Genomic DNA, 9468 nt, shown 5'->3' on the forward strand with positions numbered 1-9468 from the left:
GGGGGGGGGGGGGGGGGGGGGGGGGCCGCGTCAATCACGGAGCACCTGGCCCAGCGCCCCACACTACAGCCATTCGGGCACAGAAGTGAGTTAGCCAGTCGATAGATGCGTGCGTGCTGATCGCCTCCTGCACATGCCACCCTGCCCTGGACCCTGCCGAGCACACGGGTGAGGGACAGACAGCTCGGCTCAGCACCGAATGACACGCCGCACCAAACTGTCACCCAACTGCATTCTCCATCCTCCACGGGCCAGATGTGGGAATGAGAAAGACTCGGTTCCTGTCCCGGATATAAAACACGAACAAACATTCCAGGAGGCTCGGGAGACTTCTGAGAGAATGAAACATAGATGGGATCTTGAAGGTGCTAGTTTGCCTCTGAGAAACAGGATTACTCATGGACACCTGTGGACACTTAGCATTTCCAATGTCACAACATGGGAGAAGATAGACCCACGGACCCTCAGGCACCCGACCACCTGCACTCACACCTGCGGTATTTATGATAATGAGGCTCCTCCTCAGCACAGGTGTTCCAGGAGGCCAGCAGGGCCGGGGGGGGGGGGGGCAGCCTGTGAGCACAGGTGTGAGCAGGAGCCACACCTCCTCCCTTCCTCACACAAGGGGGCGGGGTGGGGGTGACAAGTCACACTGACCCTTCCCCACATAAAATGGGCAGAGCCGGAACTTAAACCATGGCTCCCGAGGCCAGCCCTGAGAAGCCAGCCCTGCAGACCAGAGCCGGGCAGGGCAGGAAGAGGCCTGCAGCCTGAGGGCTTCTCGCATCTCTGATCGCCCTGGCACCCGTCTTCCTCCCTGAGAGGGCCCCCATTTCTCAGCCCAGCATCCTGGTGCTGAGCCAGCAGCGGGCGCTGGGGGAGAGCGAGCTCACCCTCGCCCACATCTGGGCCCCACCCTCCCTCCTTCCCCAATGAGTCACTGTGGTCACAACAGCCCCAAACATGCTTAAGGGCAACACCTAAAAACCACCCAACAAAGGGCTTCGCGGGCCAGACCCCCAGTGCCAGAGGGGCCGGCTTCCCCGCCAGCTGCTCCCACGGGGCCCCAAGCCAGACGGAGTCCCTGGGAGCACAGTCAGGAGGCTCAGGAGGGACTTGAACTTGCCTGGCCCCAGACTGCTGATGAACAGGGGAGGCGGCCATCCACAGTAGAGCAGGGCCCACAGGCCGTGAGAGTGGGAGGCCCTGGACCCGGGGCCACAGGTTGGCCCTGGCAGAGCGCCCACTCACCCCCAGCCAACTGGAGCTGCCAACCACCCTGCCTGCTCTGGCTCCGCTGCCTGCAGGCCCAGCCAGGGGGACTCCCCTCCCCTCTCACCTGATCTGGACCACGCAGACAGCTGGACACGGGGGTACCAACAGGGATTCGGGGCCACCATGCCCAGGGCGTGTTCTCTGCACCTGGGCCCCAGCCCGCAGTCTCTCCCACCCCTGGAGCCTGTGCCAACCCTACTGCTCCCTCTTCCTCCCACACAAGTCGGGAGAAGCAGGCCACCCAAAGCAGGGTCTCCGGTGCTCCGGGGAGTTCCGTGCACTCAGCCAAGTGCCAGAAGGCTTTGCAGCCCTGCCGCCAACAAGGCAGGCACAGGTGGCTATTTACATTTAGATAAACTGAAATTAAATTTAAAAAGGAGTTCACTGGTCGCAGTCGCCACATTTCAAGAGCTCAACAACCACACACACGGTTACCGTGTTGGGCAGCACAGACAGAGAACACTCCTGCCACTGCAGAGAGGGCCACAGCGCCGCCTGTTGTTTGCACGTGGAGAGAGTGAGGTCCGCCAGTGAGAACAGGGGGTGCTGGGGCCCAGGGCCTGAGGCCTGCTGCCTGCCCGCCCCTGCCCACCCCAACACCAGCAACTGCACAAGCAGGGCTGCAGCGGAGCCCCTTGAAAGCAGAGCGCTGCTTGGAGAGCAGAAAAGGCATGAGACAGTGAGGCCCCTCCAGCTGCTGGGCTGAGAGGACTCGTGTCTGAGACTGTGGGGCAGAGTGTAATCCAGGCCCGAAGCAGCAAGAAGAACGAAGCTGTCCTGTCCCTTCAAAACCCCGAAGAGGAGGTGCAGAGCCTCAGGGCTCTGCCTAGGCAGCCTCTGTAGATGGGGGACGGACCGGACCGATCCAGGGAGAAGACCCCTTGCCCTGGGCGGAGGGCTTCCACCCAGTGTGGTGACCTCTAGGGGAGCACCCTCCCCCACGGCTACCCTGAACACAGCCCCTTCTTCCCCAAAGCCCGAGGAAGACAGCAGGGCGGGGCCAGCCCAACGCTGCCGCTGCCGCAGCCAGAGACCAGCACACAGCCAGCAGCAGTGTCATGGGACAGGAGCTGATAGACACACACACACACACACACACCCCTGAGAGATAGGACCAGGCGTCAGGGCCTCCGAGGCGGCAGCCTGGAGACCAGATACACACACCAGAGGAGCGCGAGTCGGCACACACACCCAGCACCGGCCAGACACAAGAAGAGACCCTCTGGGGGGCGGAGCAGCACTCCCGCCCACAACGAGGAGGACACTAATAGCGACGAAGCTTCCACCCAGCAGCACAGGACACACACACACGTGCGTGAACCGACCCGCCACACACACAGGCCTGGGAGAAGCAGTCACCACACCAGGAGAATGAAATGACTAATGAAATGACTCACCGCCGGGGCAGAGACCACCACCGGAGGGGAAGCCCCAAACACTTATAACCAGGGCGACCTGGGGCAGACAAGACACCCCCAGAGGGGCAGCCTGCTCACCCACTCACACCCACTCACCAGACTTCAAAGAGGAAGAGAAAGTCCCGCGTGGACAGAAAAGCCCAACCAGGTGGAAGAGAATACCACAGGGCTCCCAGGGCAGGCGGGGCGGGCAGGCGCTGGGGTTCCGTGCCTGGGGTTCCATGCCTGGGGTCCCATTCAATCCCCAAACAGCCCTCTGTGATTCAAAATTTATGTCCTCGTTTTAGAGAACAGAAACTGGCAGAAACTGGCCCCAGAGGTAGGTGACTCATCCAAGGATAAGCCAGGATTGACAGGCAAGCCCCAAGTCCTCTGACACCAAGGCCAACAACAGTCTGTACCCAAGTTGGGGACAAAGGCACAAGTAAAGGCACACATAGGATGAGAAACCACAGAGAAAGATGTGCAAGGGAGATACACAGAAGAGAGAAACCTACACTGAGTGGGATGAGTAAGAACTAGAAAGACACACCCACTGGAAGATGGGCCGCATCGTGGTCCAGCTAGGGGGCAGTGGGCCCAGAATGGGCAGTGTCCAAGGCATCCCTGAGGGATCTTCTGGTGATGAGGCTCATCGAGGCTATGTCCCCAGGGGTCAGAAATCCTGAGCTGCCCAAGACCCAGCTTTCTTGGGCCCCAACACGTCAAGGCCAAAAGAATCATCCCCGTCTGGGGCTTGGGCAGCACAGGACCCACAGAGCCGGCCTGGCAGGGCGTGGCAAACACCTCCACTCACTGAGAAACGGGAACAGCGCGGCAGGCAGACCCTCACCCCAGAAGGACGAGGAGAAACTCTAAGCCTCCAAACAGACCCCCATGTACGCAGCTGGCAGAACTCCGTCCAGAAAAGCCACCAGGCCCTAGTCCGGCTGGAGCAGCCCTGTGCGGTCATCTCCAGGGTCTAGGCTGGAAGCAAGGACGTCTACGCTCAGCTGACTCTAGGTGGCACAGTGGCTGGGGACACGGGGGCGGGGGACACCTGCAACCAGACCAGTGACATGGGCACTAGAGAGACACAGGTCTCGGCTTCCCTCCGCCTGTGTGCACCTGCCTATGTGTAGTACCTGGGCCGCTGGCCCAGCCCACAACCCAGCAGGAGGAAGTCTCTCCAGCCCTGGCCAGCCCTTGACCATCACACACTGGCTTCCTGTGCCTGACTTCCAGGGCCTCCCCTCTCCCACCCCAGCTGCCAACTGCTTCTTGGGCTCCGCACCCTGCCATTCCCCACCTCTCCCCACCTCTCCTGTGGTCACTTCCCCAGTGAGCTCAGAAGCCAGTTCTCAGTTCTCACTCTTATCCGTCAGGGAATTAACCCTGACCAAGAGGGACTCTCCCTTCCTTGTGACAGGGGGTTGGGGGCAGCACTGCATTCACCAGCAGGAGGTCCCCATACCTGGCCACAGGGCCCTGGAGGTATGGGCCCTGACCCAGAGCTGCTGGGATTAAGGCACCAACTCTGTAGAAGTCAAATTCCATGGGTGGGGTAGGAACTCGCTGGCTCTCCTTGGGGGGAAGATAACAGCTTGGGAGCTGCCCACCAGCCCTACTGGTGCCCTGGTCAGAGCCCCCACCAAGGCCTAGCCCTCCACCCAGTGGTCAGGTCACACCAGTGCAGGGCCCTTGGCTGCCAAAGAGCCGCCCCCAGCCCAGCCAGGACGCGAGGCCCGAAGTCCGGATCAGCTCCAGCCACTTCCCCTTCCCCAGGAACCTCCGCTCTGGCCCCCAGGGACAGGGCAGGATGCCCCTCCCTGACTGCCTAGGGCAGCTCCTCGATCAGTGGGTCCAGGCCTCACCCCCAGGGCTGCCCTTACCCTCCTATGGGACCCCCAGACACAAACTCCAGGGTCCAGAACCTGCCCGGGGTGGAGATACTTACTTCAGTCCCTACCCGTGGCCCCTGCTGTCCCCATGAAACTTCCACTACCAGGGCGAGTCCCATCACTGTCCCCTGCCCTCTAAACCCCAAACACAAGCAGTGACGACACACCCAAGGCAATGCGGGGACCACCGTGTACAGACAGAGGGACGCCCTCACATCTCGCTCAGTGCCGTGACACTGGCAGACGCAGCACCCCAAGGCCACAGCGAAACCTCCCCCCTGCACCCAGGACCTCCCGCTGCGCCAGCCCAGCCAGCCCTCTGATGGGAACGAAGGCCAGCAGGAGGGAAGAGGGACTCCGCTGAAACACACAGTCCTGCTGTGCCCTGCTGTGCCCACCCTCATGGCCCCCCAAAGGCCCTCTGCATGCCCACAGGTGGAGGTAGCTGGAGGTAACCGAGCTTGCCCGGGAAGGCCCAAGGGCCCGAGGGATGGCTGGAGCCTAGGGGAACGGCAGCTCCCTGGGAGCCCGAGTGAAGCCACGGGAGACCCAGAGAACAGAGGCCCCAGACACTGGCCGCTGTAACATTCTTAAACCTTCTCCAGTGGCCACCTCCCTTCCACGTGGTCAGCCCAGCTCCAGGGAGAGAAACCTGGGGGTGGCTGGGAGCGGTGGGTGGGGGAGGGCCAGCAGGGGCAGAGATCCTGTCAGGAGTCAGACCAGCTCTCCCAGTCTGCCCCTTTGTCTGTCCCCAGGCGGTTCCCAGGTTCTGAGGAAGGTGGTGACCACACCCGAAGCCCCACACACCCCTCCACCCCCACCGCTTGGCTGCAACCCCTCAAACCAGCTCCTCAGGCTCTGGGATGAGCTCTGCCAGGGCCGGCAGTGCGGTTCCAGGCTGAGCCAAAGAATCCAGCCTGGCGGTGCCGGGGCAGCGCCACCCAGGGCCTCCCTGGGACCAGGGGGAACCCCGCTCACCCCCTGCCCCTGACCGATGCCCACTGCCTCCCTCACAGGCTCCCACAGTCCACTTTCTCATGTCCCTGCCCGGGCCTCACCCCAAGCCCAGTCCGGCTGGTGCAAGTCCTCAGCTCCATGAGGTGGACTCTTCAAAGAGCCCCTCGAATCAGGGACCCTTGACTCACGGCTGTGGGCCTCCTCCAGGTTGCAGTCCTAAGCCCCGAATGACTTCCATGGCTCCCTGAGGTCTATGTTCTCCGAGCCATGTCCCTGGGCACAACCTCTTAAGAGCGGGGTTTTAGAGACACCCTCCAATCTCCACCTCCAACCGCCCAGGCGCTCCGGGAGCCCAGCTGTCACCATCCCAGGCCTGTTCCCACCTTCCCTCACCCCACAGCTCACAGCAAAAAGGAACCCCCCAGGCCCGGGGCTCCCTCTGCTCTCCACTCTGCACACTCGCCTCCCGCACGAGGGCCCAGCCCACCATCCCTGTGCGAGGAGGAAGCTTCCCCATTCAGCTTCGAAAGGAAGTGAGTGCCACACCCTGCCCCCAGGGGTTTCCCTCCCCGTGAGCAGGGGAAGAGGGGGGCGTGAAAGCAGAATCCACCTCCCCTAATTTAGACCCAGCATAGGTGGAGATCCTAAAATGTCTCCCAAGGCACTGTCAAGCTCCCTCTCGCCCCTCCACTCCCCAGTCTGCGCTGCAGCCCCCCAAGACATCCCTGCATCCCACAACGTCAACCCAGCCCCTATCGTGTGCTGCTCTGTGTGAAGAGGGCCACGTGACCCCTGAAACCAGAGGCCACATTCTAATACAGGACACTTTCAACACCAATTATTGGGCGCCTGACGCTATGCTGGAGACACAGAGCTAAATATCTGGGTCACTTTCTCCCAGAAACTCCAGGCCATTCTCTAAGGACCCCACTTCCACGGGAAGACACCAGCCTGCCTTACCACAAACCCACTCCACAGACTAGAGCACTCAGCAGCCACGGCAGGCGCCCAGGAGGCCCCTCACCACCACCACCACCTCTCGGTGGCCACACCCAGTGAAAGGCGCGGGCACACACAGCGCACACAATTCTACGCGGCCACATCGAGCAGAGGCGCCAGAGCCACCCCCACCTGGTGTTCAGGCCCAGTCAGAGCTGTGAGCTGCCTCATTGGCACACTCCAATCCCCTCCCACGCAAGGGGCACTGCCAGTCCGGCCCAGACCCGACGGGTCCCTCCAGGCCAGCATCGCCAGGGGGCTGCGCCCCCACATCCCCTGCACCGGCCCTGCAGGGGTCGCCCAGCCCGGTCAGGGGAGGGCCAGCCCCTAGCACACTGCACACCCTCTCCCGGCATGGGAAAGCCTTACATAACACAGTTCGAACACACCCTAAGCACGCTTGCCTCTCCAAATCCGCCGCGGGGACCTGGCCCCCGGGCCCTCTCTCCTGGAGCGCTCCACGCGTCGGAGCAGGGTTGCAACCAGCGAGAGCAGCTCGGCCCTCCTCCTACGCCGAGCCCGGCTCCAGCCCCCAACTCCCACACACAGCCCCGTCCTCCTCCCCTTTGCCCCCCACCACTCCTCCCGAGTTCTGGTTTGAATTAGTCACCGGCTCCAACCACCACATTCCTCAGGCTGCTGGCGCCTATCCAGGCGCTGGGGCGGGGGCCATCCCGCCCGGACGGGTTTGGGAGTGGGTTGGGGGAGAGAGCACCGCCTCCGGGGGAAGGGGCGGTCCCAAGGGCGGTGCCACCGCGCAATCCACCCCCCTTCTCCGCCCACCCCAGTGCAGGAATCTCCCTAATTATGTCCCCCACCCCCACTCCCACCGTCCCGTGGGGAGGCGCGCTGCAAACTTGTAGGCTCCCCAGCCCTAAAGGAAGAAGGGAGTTTTCAGGATGGGGTACACAGAGGGGCAAGGCTAGGGTGAGGCAACTGGAGTGGGACTGGGGGGCAGCCAGGAGCAAGTGAGGGAGAGGCGGGTGGTACAGAATTGGGTGGGGCCGGGAGGGCCCGGGACGCGGAGTTCGGGGTGGAGGTGTAGGGTAAGGGGAGGAACAGAGGTAGGGGCGTCGGGAGAGGGCAAGGGGCCGCGGCAATGATCTCAGAAACTTCTCCTGTAAACATGGAATAGGACCGGAGCGGCGCGCCGAGCCACCGCCCCACGCAGAGGGAGGGGGTGGGACGGGGGCCACCGGGCCAGGAACGCGGCGCCCGGCCGTGCGGTAGGGGCCAAAAATCAGCCCTCGAGAAGAACACGGACCGCGCGCTTCGGAGCAACTTTCCAACTTCGCCCAACTTGCACCCCAACTCCGGAGCCGCAGCTCAGCTCCCAGGGCGCGCCAGCCCCGAACTGCCCAGCTTGTTCCAAGCTGTTTGAATCCTCACAGCGACACCCACCAAAGTGCCTCGCCCAAGCCCTGCACCCCACCTCCCTTCCCCGCTCTCGTGTCGGGTTTCCCGACCGCGCCTCAGTGCGCCCGGCCCCTACCTGAGCGATCAGCCCCGGGGCACAGACATGGCCCGCGCTGGGCCGTGGTCGCGGTGCTGCGGCTGCTGCAGGCGTCGAGCCCCGGTCGGGGCGGGTCCGGCAGGGCGGGCGATGCAGTCCCCGCGGCGGAGCTGCTCCGAGTGGCCGGGCCTCCGTGCAGGGAGGCGCCTCTTGTAACTCCGGCTGGGGCGGGCGGGTCTGCCCAGAGCTGTGGGGAGAGGGCGGGGCCGGGCGGGGCCGGAGTGGGGTTGGGACGGGGGAGCTGGGCCGACTCTGCAGGGACCCGGGAGCGGGCTGCTGGGGGTGGGGAGGGTGGTAGTGGAGGGGAGAGACCTGGGGACAAGGGGGCTCATGTCCGAGGTGCTACCCTCCCCCGGCCCCATCATCCACTGCCCCCTGTCCTGGCCCAGGCCTGGGTCTACCACCCACGAGTGCGAAGTGGGGCCCCACCCGCAGGAAACCCGTCCCAGCTCCCCGAAGCTCATCCATCCGGCTGGAACTGGAAATCAGAACATTTTCCAGGAACGAACAAGGGGTTCAGAAAGGCATCTGGGGAGCTTGGGCGGTTCAGCCGCGACCTCCAGGCTGACACTGACCTTTTGAGATTTTTCTCAACACAGGCAACTGCACGTCAAATCCTAGGCCTCAGTCTCCTCACTTGGCTCCCAAGTTCCATGCAGACGCGCCCCTTTCTCATCTTCCCTCTTTCTGGGGGCCTCTGAGCCCCCCCCCCCCCATAGAACAGGCTTGAAGACGCTGCCGCACCACTCGGAGCCGCAGTCACCAGGGCCCGCGCCACTGCTGGAGCGACGCCGGAGTCAGGCCTGCAGCCCTTGGCCCCAGCCGCCCCGCTTTCTCCAGACGCCCGGCAGCAACCGAGAAACGGCGCTCCCGTGTGCCCTCCACCTGCCCATGCCCTCTCAGAGCCCCTCTCTGAGCCCTTCCCCCACCTCCCCCTTGCTGGACGCTTTGTCTCTAAATTTACAGTCATTTCCCACAGCCACTTCCAACTGCACGGAGATTTTATTAAACGCTTAATGATAGGGTGTGGGGTCCTTCTGCCTACACCCACCCCCTTCCACACCCCCACTCTCTTCTCCCCCATGAATCCTCTACCCTCCCTCCAAGCCACCACCCACTGCCCACATCAGGCTGGCCTTCCTTCCTCCCCAAATGCTGCAGAAGGGAGACCCGGGGCTGGGGACCTGAAGAGACCCCTCCCCCTGGGCAGGAGCGCCCTCCTTGCTGCAAGATCATGAGTGGGCTGGGGCTGAGACCAGAGGCCCTGTCCTCTGAAATGGCAAACATGTTTACAGGCTAAAAATACCCAGCAGCCAACTCTGCTGCCAGCCCTGGGGGCTGTGTCCCAGGTCCAGTTACCCACACAGGGTACAGGCCGTGGGGGAGGGAAGAGACGGCCAAAGGAGACACAGACATGTAGACACTC

At 63.3% G+C, this 9468-nt stretch overlaps 1 protein-coding gene across 17 annotated transcripts in view; it reads right to left on the reverse strand.

The window, feature by feature from the left end:
- AHNAK (AHNAK nucleoprotein) overlaps positions 1-8179 on the reverse strand; it is a 27457-nt gene extending 19278 nt beyond the window's left edge. For 9 of the 17 annotated variants that reach the window (XM_037052901.1, XM_037052911.1, XM_037052908.1 and 6 more), the window contains exon 1: positions 8022-8178. The gene's annotated coding sequence lies outside the window, so the exon portion shown is untranslated. Of the gene's footprint in view, positions 1-8021 lie in introns of all 17 variants that reach the window. The other 8 variants (XM_037052910.1, XM_037052907.1, XM_037052913.1 and 5 more) reach the window with 1 other exon arrangement.
- Between the last annotated feature and the right edge of the window lie 1289 nt (positions 8180-9468).

The sequence above is a fragment of the Sturnira hondurensis genome, unplaced genomic scaffold, assembly GCF_014824575.4.
Source record: "Sturnira hondurensis isolate 20B ecotype Veracruz unplaced genomic scaffold, ASM1482457v3 Scaffold0007797, whole genome shotgun sequence".
Lineage (NCBI taxonomy): Eukaryota > Metazoa > Chordata > Mammalia > Chiroptera > Phyllostomidae > Sturnira > Sturnira hondurensis.